The following is a 14,096-nucleotide window of genomic DNA, read 5'->3' on the forward strand; positions in this document are numbered from 1 at the left end:
TACCACTTTCCTTCTGGGAGGAGAATGATCTTTCGCATTAAAGAACCAGAAAGACTCATTATTACTCGCCAAACATGTCTTGTATTTTGAGAGCTCCATAATTGGGCTTCCCTAGTTTCTATATTGGCTTATTTGTCTTCTGATGTGGCATATTAACTAGTTAAACCATAGTTGAAATGTTTGTTAATAGATTAATTTATATTAACTTCTGAGACCCTCGTCACCGTAGAATTGGGGATTTATGTCTGCCTAGATATCTTTGTGAACAAGCTCCAATATTTGTCACAATATATTAGCCAATTCGTAAAACTTATCGAGTACATCGACAACAAAGAAGCAATATTCATGAGGAGTTAACTTTCGAAATTGCACGTGGAGTCCAAAAATATTAACTATTCCTCTTTGGTATCCACACTTTCCGAAGCATTGATTTCCTAGCATAAGACCCTTTGACAGCAATATGAATGGATATCACCAATATAATGTGTTGGGTTTGAACGGCTATATCAAAGTAATCGGGGGAAAAAACTAGCCATACGGAAGGATGCGATAAATAACTGTACCACCACTTGAAGTTTATGTGAAAGCTGGTCACCTATTTTTGTACTACTGATCAGAATACAGCCCAGCTGTATTATGTGATTCAGTAACGTTTTCCTCGTATCCGCTCTTGCATTATTCTTTTGTTTTCTGGAATTCCCCAAACAATTAAATACTTTTAATCTTACATTTATTTGGAGATTGTGTTGGTGATTTCAGACATAATTTCTGTCCAAAGGGTATAATTGAAAACTCCAGGAGGAATATATAGGTTCCATAATGCCAGTCGATTAGGATCACCGGGGGGGTCCAATAGTTTAATATATAATAAATAAATGGATTTTGGATGCAGAACCAAATATTTCCATACCAATTTACAATTCGTCATTGTTAGGCCGCTTAATGTCAGCCACTAAGTGTTGGAGATGAAATATACTTAGCTAAACTAGATGATCAGCTGCCAACACCAGCTACTATTTAAACCGTATGCAGCATTACATAATTTATATTTCACTGCAAAAAATATAACAACTCGTTGCTGAGGGGAAGTAGTCAACTCAAAGGACAACAAACCAGGGTCTCTTATTACAGGAAGTTCCCTTTGGGAGCAGCTGGTGTGTGAGCCTGATTTGTGCACCCCCATCCACTTTTATACTACAGAAGGTGCCAGAGATGGTTGTGCTGCTCCTTCTCTAATACTGATGGCTCTTGGGAACATGTAGCACTATCGCTGTGTCTGTTCCCTCATTTGCATGAGGGCCTGGCCCCTTACAAATGTGGAGTCCCTTTGACTCTGTGTTTGCGCCGTATTACCGATGCAGGTAAAGAGGCAAACATGCCCTCAGGAATTGCACTGGCAATGTGCCACAAAAAGGTGGCACACTGTCAGTACACCCCCCTGAAGGAAGCCCTCTTCAAGGATGAAAGGGGGTCCCATGGACACCCCAGACGTCTCCCTAAAGGCGAGTGTAGTCACTTGCTGCCCCTGCCTGAGGGGGAAATCTTGAAAGTGCAGGTGGGTTGTTTTAAAAAAGCTGCTCAGTATTTCACTTGAAGGCGCTGGTCAGCACATTCATCACCTTAGGACAACTTTTCCCTGTTTGCACCCGGTGCACCTGTGCAAACAAGGAAAGTTTGCCCTATTGGCAGTAAAGTGTTAGAGATGCACGTTTACAAATAACAAAATAGTCTGGATGTGCTCATTAATCAAAAGCCCACATTTCCTGTAGACTATCAATAGATTTAGCTTTTGCGAAAATAGAACTCTTTGCCTAAGTGTTTCGAACCTGGAGTTCCAGATAGCCATTATGTTTCACTACTAAAATCTGTTAATGAGCTGGAATATTTAGTGGTAAGGATTCCAGATAGCAAGCACCATGTAGCATGCTGATTTTGTTTCTGTATGTTTTGTTATGTGATGTCATGGTGGTTCATGCACCTTTCTGCAATGGAGAATGCCTTTTTTTATCTACCAATGATCTAGACTCATATGAAGTTTCCTAGGGTGATGGGCATTTGTGTAGTTTTACCCCCAAGCTTTCCACAAGTAGAAAGAAAAGTGGGTAGGTAACACAAATGGGGGATTTTGCCTAGTGGATGTAAACCTATCTGAACTGATTCCTTACTTGACCAAACATGGAGAGCTTTCCTTTTAGGGATCCAAATAGGACCAGGAAATGTATTAGCTGCAGTAGATAGTGTAGTGTTCTAGAAACATAAATACCAATGTATATTGCGGCTGAATGTTGGAGCATACTGTCCTATCTAGTTTTATTTCTTCGTTGTTGTCTTCATTATTTTCATTTATGATTGTGTTCTCTTGACTTAAACATTCTTATGTTTTGGGGAGTTTAAAGGAAGATATTCCAAGTTTGGCAACAGGGAAAGGAACTATCAGTTTGAGCACCTGCCACTAATTTATTATTGGATTTGACCTTTTACCAAGAGACTGGCTGGATTTTGTTGTGAGATGCCTAGTAATGCTTGGGGTGTTGTATTTTTTAGATCTTTCTTTGTATATTTCTTTAAAACATACATTTGAAATAATTGAAGTATTATTTTTGACACTTTCGTGCAATTGTGAAGACATTTTTTCGATCATTGAAGTGAGATTTTCCACAGGTTTTCAGTCCTTGCAGGCAGATGATATATTTCAATCTGCTTCCATTAGTTTTAGGCTTCTCAGAGTTGGCTAAAGAGACATTTCCAATACCACTGATTAAAGTGGCTTCCATTTGATTGTGAAGGAAACACCTAGCCAGAGCAGGAGCCACATTTCTTAATGGGTGACCCTCAGCTAGATTCTGTTATGTAACCAGTGGAAGGTGTTGTTCACTTACACTGATCACCTTCATGCTACTTGACAGAGAAAGTGTGGCTAGACGAACGAGGCTAGGCCCAAGTAAAGCAAAGATGAGTATGGACCGCAATTATTTGTAATGAAAAGCTCTTCTGCTGTTCCTTTGGTGTTCTTGAATAACAAATAGTAAATTCAGGATGTAGCATGAAATAATTAAATACTATGTTTTAAATCGGTGAGTTCATCTTTCGTCATCATCATCAAGTCCGCTTTATTTCAGTAAAAATATACCATAAAAGCATAATGCTGAGTATTAAAAAAGATAAAACATAGAGGCATTTGCCCTTGAGTGCAACTTTAAAATGCAATTAAATGAAAAAAAGAACAAAAAATAAATATTGATGTAAATAAATATACCAGTAATAATCAAATATATACAAAGATACTAAACGGCAATGCATCATCTAAAAGTATGCTGCTAATCATACATTGTATCGCTTGAACTCTTAAATTGCAATTCCTGCTGCAAATATATAAAACTAAGGTTGACAATTTAAAATTCCAAGCCAAAAGTGCCAGATAGATTCAAAGAATTTAGCCAAGAAGCATGCCGTTGTCACAGATGGATCCGAACTAAGTGTACTTAAAGCTGGTAAATAATTCCTAAAGACCATGGATTTGCATAGCGGGATGATCCAACGGGCCCTCTGGTTGGTATATAGAGGGCATTGGAAAAGAACATGGATAACAGATTCATCAATCCCGCAGCCCATTGGGCATGACTTGGAGTTGTTAGTGGAATTGGACCATTTGTAGTTTAAGGTGCATAGAGGTAGCGACCCTAATCTAAATCTAAATCTGATATACAATGCCTGTGCAAGTGGAGATAATATTGCAACCATATAGTGCTCAAACTCATAGTAGCATTTGATTTGTAGGAAGCTGCTAATCATAGTAGAAGTAGAAGCTTCTGCTAATTTGGATGCTTGGACATTTAAACAATAGGCATCCTTTACAATCTGGGTGGCATTTGTCGGGATAGAAGACAGATCTGACCAATATTTGCCCAACCCAAGATTGGAAAAAGTCTGCTCCACATAGGTGCACCACCTGATTTTGTTGGTAGGGCCAGTGCCCACCAGATTACTCAGGCCAGATCGATAAGGACTAAAAGAATCTGACGACCAAATCCGAATCCAACACAAAAGCGGCCTTAAAGCAGCAGTATGTATGATGGAAAAAAGATTTAAGTCCATTCGGATTGGCAAAGTGGGAGTACTAGTAGGTACCTTTAGCAGCATCATCAGAAAATAGTTTTCCACTCTTTCTAGGTCCTCCAGGTTGCAATAGCCCCATAGTTCTACTCCATATAGGACATCCCCCCACCCCCCCTCCGGCTTGAGATTTATACATTTCTATAGCAGGGGTAATAGCAAATCTGGGAGACCTAGCTGCATAGCTCAAAATACCACCCACCCTTTGTTTCAGACACATGGATGATTTCTGTAAATGAGCATGGCAATTATGTGAATCCTCAAATTTTATCCCTAAGAAATCAAAGGCACTAACTCTTTCCAGTATAACATCTGCAAAACGTATACATCTCTTCATTTTATGTCTTTTATCCCCATCTTTCCATATTGATATATATGGAAGCACAATAAATCATTTGTTTTAAAAACAAAATTGTGGTCTTTACAGTATCAAATTTAATATCTTCTAAAAACGTTAATTAGTAACAGTGATCAGTTAGGAGAAAACCCTTCATCAGTGGTACAGTTGTGATCAAATCAGTGTAAATATCATAGGAATGGCGCATAGTGTATGTAAATTCATTGAATATGTATTAAAACAGGACATGAATTTAGCCACCGGTCCAAAGTTTGTGATAAATGTGGCAATAAGAAAGATTGACTCTTAAGAAGGTAATTCTACCCCACTTTCAAAGTATTTTCAATCAATCAATCAGGAATTTGTAAAGCGCACTACTCACCCGTGAGGGTCTCAAGGCACTGAGGAAGGGGGGGAGGTGCTGATACTGCTCGAACAGCCAGGTCTTGAGAAGTTTCCTGAAGGTAAGGAGGTCTTCGGTCTGGCGCAGGTGGGTGAGAAGAGTGTTCCACGATTTGGTGGCGAGGTGTGAGAATGATCTACCACCAGAGGGGAGAGCAGGCGTGAATGGTGTTCATGATTTCGAGGGTGTTGTCGTTATTGATGGGGGTCCAAGAGAGTATGAGGTTGGTTGGAGGTGAATCTTTGGTGTTGGTGGTTGACGGGGGGGTCTGGGTGGTCTGGGTGCTGAAGCTGTCATGGATGTCTGCAATCTTGTTGTGGAAGTAGGGGGATAGGGAGTCGCAGAGGTCTTGGGATGGTGGGATGTCGTTGGCGTTGGAGCCAGGGTTGGAGAGTTCCTTCACATCATTGAAGAGCTCCTTGTGGCTGTGTGCACTGTCGTTGATTCGGTCTTTGAAGGCAGTTCTCTTGGCGGCTCGGATGAGTTGGTAGTGTCAGTGGATGGCGTTTTTGAAGGCTGTGTGGTTGTACAGAGTCTGATCTTGGTGCCACTTTCTTTCGAGCTTTCGGCAGGTTTGCTTAGATTCGTGGGGGTCGGCAGTAAGCCAGAAGGCCTTTCTGTTGGTGCGTCTGTTGGAGGGATTCTTGATTGGGACGAGAGTATTTGCACAGGTGTCGACCCATTGCCTGAAGTTGCGGGCAGCTGTGTCAGTGTCGGTGGCGTCAATGGGTAAGAGGTCCGTTGTGGGTGGTGGTGTGTTGTGGGTTTCATGAAGAAGTAGATGCAGCAGAGGTCTGTCCAGTGGAGTTCTGTGGTGTGGCTGAAGGAGACGTGATTGCTGGCGGAGAAAATAGGGTTGAGTGTGTGTCCTGCGGAGTGGGTTGGTGTCGTGACGAGCTGTTTGAGGCCGAGATTGGGGAGTTTGTCGTGCAGGGTGGCGGTGTTATTGTCGTTGGTGTTCTCGAGGTGGAAGTTTAAGTCCCCAAGGAGTATGTAGTCAGTGGATGCAACAGCGTGTGTGCTGATGACATCGGTGATGGAGTCGCTGAACTGCTGCCTGGAGCCGGGGGGCCTGTAGATGAGGGACCTCGGAGGGTGTTGTTTGGGGCAGTGTGGACCTGGAAGTGCAGGTGTTCGGCAGTGCTGAGAGTGTCTTCGGTGCTGGTCGTGATCCTCAGGGTGTTCTTGTGGACGGTGGTGATGCCTCCTCCTGGTTTGTTGGAGTGGTCCCTGCGGGTGATCTTGTTGCCGTCTGGGATGGCTATGGCGATGTCAGGTTCTGAGGAAGGGTTCATCCAGGTCTCAGCCAGGAAGGCAACATCTGGGGAGGCTGAGTCAAGTAGATTCCATAGCTCTACTGCATGCTTGTGGACAGAGCGGGTGTTGAGGAGGATACATCTGAGATGGTTGCTTCCTGGCTTGATGGGTGGGTCGTTGACGTGGAGGCTGGTGAAGGTACAGTTCCGGAAGGAGAAGGGTCCATGGGCGGTCTGCAGGGAGGCTTGAAGGCAGGTGGGAGAGCAGCTGGTGTTGAGGGCGCAGAGGTTGACGTCATCGTAGTGAAGACGTGTGTGGCAGCGGTGGAGAGGACGGGAGCCAGAGGTTCTGGTGCTGGGCGTGGTCTGGGTGCAGACGGGCTTGCCTCTGGCATGCCTTTGGCTTACCAGCAGCATGGCTGCGCAACGGCCGCCATTAAGTGGGGAGGTGGGGGGAGGGGAGGACAGCTGGGAGGTGGGAGCGAAAAACTGCCCGAAAAAGGGAGCGTTGGCTGCAAAAAGGGGGCTGGCCGCAGGGACAGCAGCGGCGAGAGGGGGCGAGCGAAAGTGAGAGAGAGTGGAATGAGAGAAAAACGAGAAAGAGGACAGAAGAGAAGCAGAGCAGAGAGCAAAGCAGAGAAAGGAGGAGAAGAGAGGCAGAAGGTAGCCTAGTAGGAAAGCAGAGCTCTCCCACTAGACACCAGGGATGAGGCGCAGGCTGACGCCTGCGGGTGGAAGAGGGCTTCGAACTCCTGGCAGGGGTCAGGAGTTCAGAGGAGCCAGGGAAAGGTCTCTGCTTGCAAGGTGGAGCTACAGGAAGCAGAGCAGTGTATTGACCAGGATGGGGACTAAGATTGAATTTAAACTCCTTCTTTGTAATCTTCCAAATAGGGGCAATTTACATCATGGTGAACAAACTATTTTCTCCTCTGAGCAAAATATCCATTCTGAACCCTAATTATCTGGGGTATCCTCGGGATAAGGAACTGGAGTCATGTATTTATACTGGGAAACTTGTATTACTAATAGGTTATAGTTTTTTTTAATGAGGCAGATCTACTGGAATGCGGCTGTTAGAAATAGGTTTCTGTGTGACAGGCCATTTTAATGATCCATATATGAATTTGAGTTTTTTCCTTAAATAACCAGTACACATAGGCAAAATAGTTAAATAAAAGGCTGAGTTACTCACAGAACGTGTGCTATTGATCACCCATTGTATGGTCAACTTTTATTTTTACTAAGTAGGATGTTTCTGCATGCATTTCTGAAAAGCAAGTAATTGGTTATTCACAAGGATGAATTATTTTTAGGGGGAGAGGGAAGGAAGAAGGGAATGCCAAACTGTTCTCCCACCTTTCCAGATAGGTTCCTCTGACTCTTACTTTTGCTCCTGCATGCTGGTTTTGGTATTATTTGTAAAGAGTCTTCAATGTCTATACATTATCTTCAAGTGTTGTACAGTGATGTGAAAGTGTAGAGTGGCAGGGTTCTGCATCTAGTTTTCTTGGGTTAACTTAACATCATGGTTTCCGACGCTCAAGCAAGTGAACACCAGAGAGGGTATATTTTAGAATCTCTCTTCCCACTACTTTCAGACTGCCTAATGGGTATTATAGTAGAGAGAGCACTTATGTTTTCCTGGTTTCTTATGTGGGTTTTTTTCAAACATCTTAAAGGTTATTCTAAGTCACAAGGACTTTTTTAAACCACTAATTATTGGCATACAGATAGAGGACCAGGGTGCTAGTCAATGCCATATTGAGTTAATCAAAGAAGCTGTACACATTTGGCAGAAGATATGACATATTTGAGAAAATGTCATCTCACACCGGCCTTGTGTAAAATTATGTCATAATTTTAAAGATATGTTAATACTAGTCTTCATGTAGTGCACTAGAGTTTGTAACAAGGTGTATAATGTATTTTTTTGCAGCAAGGTGGGCCAATTACATTACACTAATCAGAAATCGCACAGCTAGAGGATTTGAAATGGAATATCCCTCCATATAGATCCCACCGAAAGCAGTCAAAATCCAATGTCAGGGCTCTGCAGGTCATAGATCTTATATTAACCCATGGTCGTCGCCCAGGGAATGGTCGATTCCCGTCAGATGTCCCTGCTAAACCTATGTATTTAAGAGGGTCCTATAGCAGCACTCTCGATCTTGTACTTATTGATGTAAGACTATGGCATATTATCAGAGATCTCAAGGTGGGGGATCAGATAATAGTGATCATGCCCCCATTTTGGTAATATACGACAGACAGCTCTGTAATAAAAAAGACCCGCAATTATCTCACAACGTTTCCTCTTCTCTAGAGGTATCCTCTAATAAGCGTACCTTGAAATGGAGTTCATTTAGAAACTCAAATATACTATGGGAAAAATACTGGAACTTAATTTCAATTCATCCACTACCCCATAGTTCCTCTGTGAGCTCCCTGAATGAAGTAATGGACTTGCACGAGGGTTTTTTCCTTGCTATGAAAGAGCTATTTGTTATATCATGTGGTGCGAATAAATGCGTTGGAGCAAATCTGTATAATGGATGGTTTGGTAAGATATGTAAGCGCGCTAAAAGTAACCCTTATAACTGTAATAAAACGAAAAGATAGAACCGAGATAAATTATGCTAGGCGCGAATACACATCAGCAATTAAGATTAGTAAACAACAATGGGAAGAAACATCTTGGCAGGAGCTATTGAAGGCGGCAAGGGACAAAGATTTCTACTGCTTTCGGACCCTCCTTGCCAGAAAGGAGCGTAGCGAAAATTCTAGACCAGATTGCCACATCTTCCCTGACCAATGGGTAATCCATTTTTTCTGAGTTGTATAGCTGTGAGCCTGACACTTTCCATGTTCCTGAAAACGAACCCAGCGAAGAGCCGCCATCTACATCTAGCTTAACCCCATTTTCTCTCAAAGAAACTGTGATTGCCATTAAAGCTCAAAAATCTGGTAAAGCCCCTGGGTTGGATGGCATACCCGTGGACATGTTTAAATCTGATATAGTCTACTGTGGTTCCTATATTAACAAGTTGCCAAATGCCGGTTTGGCTAGTGGGATTCATCCTAAAACCTGGAAGGGAGCAATTTTTGTTCCTATTTATAAAAAAGGCGAGAGGGACATACCGGGAAACTATCGACCAATTAGCCTCTTGGACAATTTATAAAAAATATTTTGCTACCAGGTATTGAGCAGGCTCAAGGAATTGGGTGAATGATAACCAAGCACTGAGCCAGTTACAGGCAGGCTTTAGGCAGAAGACCAGCACGTCTGACCAGGCTTTTCGCTTCCTCATGATTAAATGGAAATTGGTGGACCTGGAGGCTAGGAAACTCTATGTTGCATTTGTTGACCTTAAGTCTGCCTTTGATCTGGTCCCACGTAGTAAACTTTGGGAAGTTATGAATAAAGCTGGAATGCCAGGCTTTTGGTAAATCTTATGATAGAGCTGTATTCTGGGAGCTATGCCAGAATTAGATGGGGGACAAAAGGGGAATTAACAGGTGAGATTGCGATACATATAGTAGTGAGGCAGGGATGTGTGTTGGCCCCCACACTCTTTCTGTTGTTTATCAACACCTGTATCCCCCACCTAGTAGATTGTCAGCAATGCACCCAAAATAGAGGGGGTGAGGATTCCCTGCCTGCTGTTTGCAGATGATACTTTGCTATTATCTCAAACCTCCTTAGGTCTTACCAATCTACTTGAGAAGTTTACGGGTTTTTGTAGAAATCATGTCCTGGAAATTAATAGTTTGGTCATCTTAAACATAAAACAAGGAGGAAGGTATATCTGGAAGGAGAGGTTTTGTAAAGAGTAACTGACTTCGATTACCTGGGATTAAGACTGGAAGATTCCCATAAATGGCAGGCACATATATCTAAGTCAGTTATGAGTTTAAAACAAAAATCTGGGTGCATTTTAAGATATGCTGCTAAATCGCCCAGCTTCGTGATTACTCCTGCGATAGAAATATATAAAGCTCAAGCAAGTGGTGGAGTGTTATATGGTGCAGAGCTTTGGGGTTATTGTAATTCGATTGATTTGGAAAGCGCTATTAAAAATACCGGCAAGTTCCCCTACCCGCCCATTAGGTTGGATTTGAATCTCCACCCCATTTCGCATATAGCTGCCCTAAGGCCATTGATGCACTGGATCAGGATCTGGGCCGTGGACATTTTTGCCCCATACAGAGCTGGGCTTAGTGCCCTGATGAGTACGCAAGCCTCAAAGAAAGTCAGGTGGTGCAGCTATGTTAGAGAAACTCTCTTCAGTCTTGGGTTGGGGGATTTTCGGTCAGACCCTCTTCACCTCCCAAAAATGCTGCACAGATTTTGAAGGATGCATATTGGTTGAGTGTTCAAGTGAAAAAACTAGCAAATGTCCCCTCACTTAGTTTAACTAATAGTTTTTTATCTTTGAAATGTCATTATGAATTTGAGCATTTTATGGACTTGATTGTATCTCCATTAGCACGTGCATTTTATATTAGATTCAGGATGGGAACTCTACCATTTTGCTCTTTTACTTGTAAATGGTCAATTCCTGCCTCAGTCAATGACTTATGTCCGATGGGATGTGGAGCTGTTGAACATACAGCTCACGTTTTATTCTGTTGCCCCGCCTACTCGAAGCAGAGAGCAGGTTGGCTTATACCATTGTGCAGATCCTTGGGCTTTAGGAATGGGACATTAGCCCTTAGGATTTTCAAATCAGATACCCATGGCAATGTGGCATTTGCAGTGGCTAAATTTCTGTAGGCAATGTGGCCCGTCAGATGCAATTCTTTGAAACACTAATCACAATATATAGTACTATCCCTGTTATAAGCCAGTGATTTTAAATCGAAAACTAGTATCTTAGTGAGGATCTATGAGATCCAGTTTTCAGCTGAGAATATGTGATGTGTTGTGATTCTGCAGTCATTTTTAATATTGCTTACCATAGTTTTAAATGTTCTTGTTATATTATTATTATTTTTTGTCCTCATTCCACCACCTTCGCTTTGGTAGAGAGAGAAAAGAAAGAGCCAAAGGCCTTTGATGTATGCATCCAAGGGCGAGGCCCACAATACTACTGGGCCACACCACCTGTCTTACACACACCAATTTTCCCCCCGATTGCCATCGACCACATCTTACTGTTTTACTCAGGGTGTGATCATACCAAAGCAACACCCAATTAGGTGGAGGGAGTTTTAATCATTGGACTTAATTTTTGAGAGGAGGAATTCAGAAAGAAAACTGAAAATTACACATCTAAACACACTCCAGACTTATTAACTACTGATAAACATTTTCCCAATCCACCCAAAATTTGTCTCTTCTAGTAAGAGGACCAAATTGTTCCATTTTACATAACCGTTTTACTGATGATTTCCAGTCCTGAACAAAGGGGGGTAATGTGTTCACCTATTTGCAACATATTTCCCGTCTAGCCAAAAGCATTAATACAAACAACAAATGCTCTTGCTGCACAGTCACTTTCTGAACCTTTAGATCTGGATCGCATACCCCAAACATTACCATAAGGAGATTTATTCTTAAATTATTACCAAAAATTACCTTAAAAATACTTCCTATATCCTCCCAGTACTTACTCAAAATTGGACATTGCCAAAACATATGAACATCATCTGCATTGGCTTCCCCACACCGCGGACAATTTTTGTTGGATTTCCCAATGGCCGTTAATCTAGCTGGTGACCAATATACCCTATGTAATGTAAACAGATGATTCTTCTCCAATGCAGCCGATTTAATAGTACACCACAACTCAGAACATGACTTTTGCCATAAAGAAGTAATTTCTAGAGTAGGAAAAATCTTCCCCCATTTCAACACAGGGAGAGAAAAAACATCTTCTACTACTTCCAACTACACATGATACCAAAAGGCAATCTCATTTTTAATACATGTCTGATTTAATTTCCCCTCCCACGAACTCCTCCCTATTTCTCCTACTTGGCGAGACTTGACCCAACTAGATAATTGGAGATACTTGAACTTGGAAATTGTCTCACCTGTACACTCCTGTAATGCAGACCAAGATATTAATTTGGAGTCTTCCATGATCTGCCCCCATCTTACCACACCATTAACTCTCAGCAGAATTGATAACTTATCCATAAGACAATCAGGGGTACCTGGTGAATCCCAAATGGGAGCAGAGCTACAATAATAAGCTTTCCCTAACTCCTTCCGAAATTTCATCTAGACCTTACAGGCATGTCTGGGGATCTTCAAGCGAACCTTCTTAAAAAACTTTGGATGCCCAAATTTATATAGAAAATTATCAGCTCCTTCCGCAAGATGCGCCGTCAAGGCTCTACAGACAGATGAATAATCTGACTTCTTATTCAATAACACTCTAATATTCTTTAGTTGGAAAGACAGTACCTATAAACATCTGGAGATGCTATGCCCCCCACTCCTTCTTTCTACTTAGCTTCTTCCATGATATCCTTACTCCATTAGAAGCCCAAACAAATGTAGATAAGTCCCCCTGTAGTTTTTGAAACCAACCCGACTTGAACTCTAAAGGAATAGTATTAAATAAGAAAGTAAACTTTGGAAGAATGCACATCTTTAAAATATTAGATCTTCCAATTATGGAAAGGCGAAGAGCAGCCCATGCCTTTAGAAGTTTTTTAGTTTCCATATAAACTCTGTCAAAATTAACCCTAGCCACATCACTAAAATCAGCCGTAAACTGGATTCCCAAATATTTAATCTCCTGTTTAACTAACGGAGAAACATAGACCATACACTTAATTTCCGTCTTTTCTGTATTTATACTGTAACCTGAAATTCCACCAAACCGCTCCATCAATGTACTAATAATAGGTAGGGAGCCTGCCACATCACTAGTATACAGCATCAGATCATCCGCATATAATGCTACTTTCTTTTCCCAAACCCCCACTCCGAAAAGGGGGAATATCCCTGCAGGCCCGTGACAAGATTGCCAAAGGTTCAATGTATAAATTAAAAAACAAAGGTGACAAAGGACAACCCTGTTGAGTACCCCGACTAATCCTAAATTCCTGAGACAACAAACCATTAACCAAGATTCTTGCAGTTGGGTATCTATACAGTTCCCTAATAGCCCTAATAAAAGAAATTCCCAGTCCACTTGATTCCATCACAACCTGCAAAAAGAGCCAATTAACACGATCAAAAGCTTTGGCTGCATCGAAAAGTCAAAACCGCCAAGGGAGCCTTTTCTTGTAACGCTAAATCTACTGCAGCAAGTAAATCATGGGTTAACTCATAAAGCTGTCTGCCCTTCATAAAACTCTTCTGATCTGGATGAACCAAGTTACCTATAACTTTCCCTAATCTTCTGGAAAGAATCCCTGTATACAACTTGTAATCTGAATTTAGTAATGAGATAGGTCTGTACGATGAACATAACATTGAATCCTTGCCTGGTTTTAACAATAAACAAATTATAGCTTCATTCCATGATTTAGGTACCTGTGCCCCCTCTAAAAGCATAGAATTAAATAATTCCAGTAAAATTGGTATAAGTTCCTCCCCCAGTACATTATATAACTCATTTGGTAGACTGTCAGGCCCAACTGCCCTCCCTTTCTTCAAAGCTTTAATAACTTCAACAAGCTCTCCCCCGCTTATCTCACTACCAAGTAACTGCCTTGCCGATTCATCCAAAACATGGAGATGGGCTTTTTAAAAAAATGCTCTAATCATCTCCCCTGAGTTTTCAAGATTCACCGTATATATTTCTTGAAAAAACGACACAAAGGCTCTCTCTATTTCTGACTGCTCCACACAAGGCTGACTTGCAGAATCCAATTTAATCGATGAAATATACCTATTTGAGTAATCTGACTTGACCTTCCAAGCTAACAATTTGCTGCACCCTTCTCCATATTCATAATGCGCGTACCGACTACTTTCCCACTTTAATCTATTACGATTCTCCAAAAAGAAATCTAACTCCATCCGTAC

At 41.7% G+C, this 14,096-nt stretch overlaps 1 protein-coding gene across 3 annotated transcripts in view; it reads left to right on the forward strand.

Moving 5' to 3' along the window:
- Positions 1-14,096, forward strand: part of LOC138302123 (probetacellulin-like) — a 525,314-nt gene that overhangs the window by 402,204 nt on the left and 109,014 nt on the right. The gene's annotated exons all lie outside the window — the stretch shown is intronic.

This window comes from Pleurodeles waltl, chromosome 6, assembly GCF_031143425.1.
Source record: "Pleurodeles waltl isolate 20211129_DDA chromosome 6, aPleWal1.hap1.20221129, whole genome shotgun sequence".
Lineage (NCBI taxonomy): Eukaryota > Metazoa > Chordata > Amphibia > Caudata > Salamandridae > Pleurodeles > Pleurodeles waltl.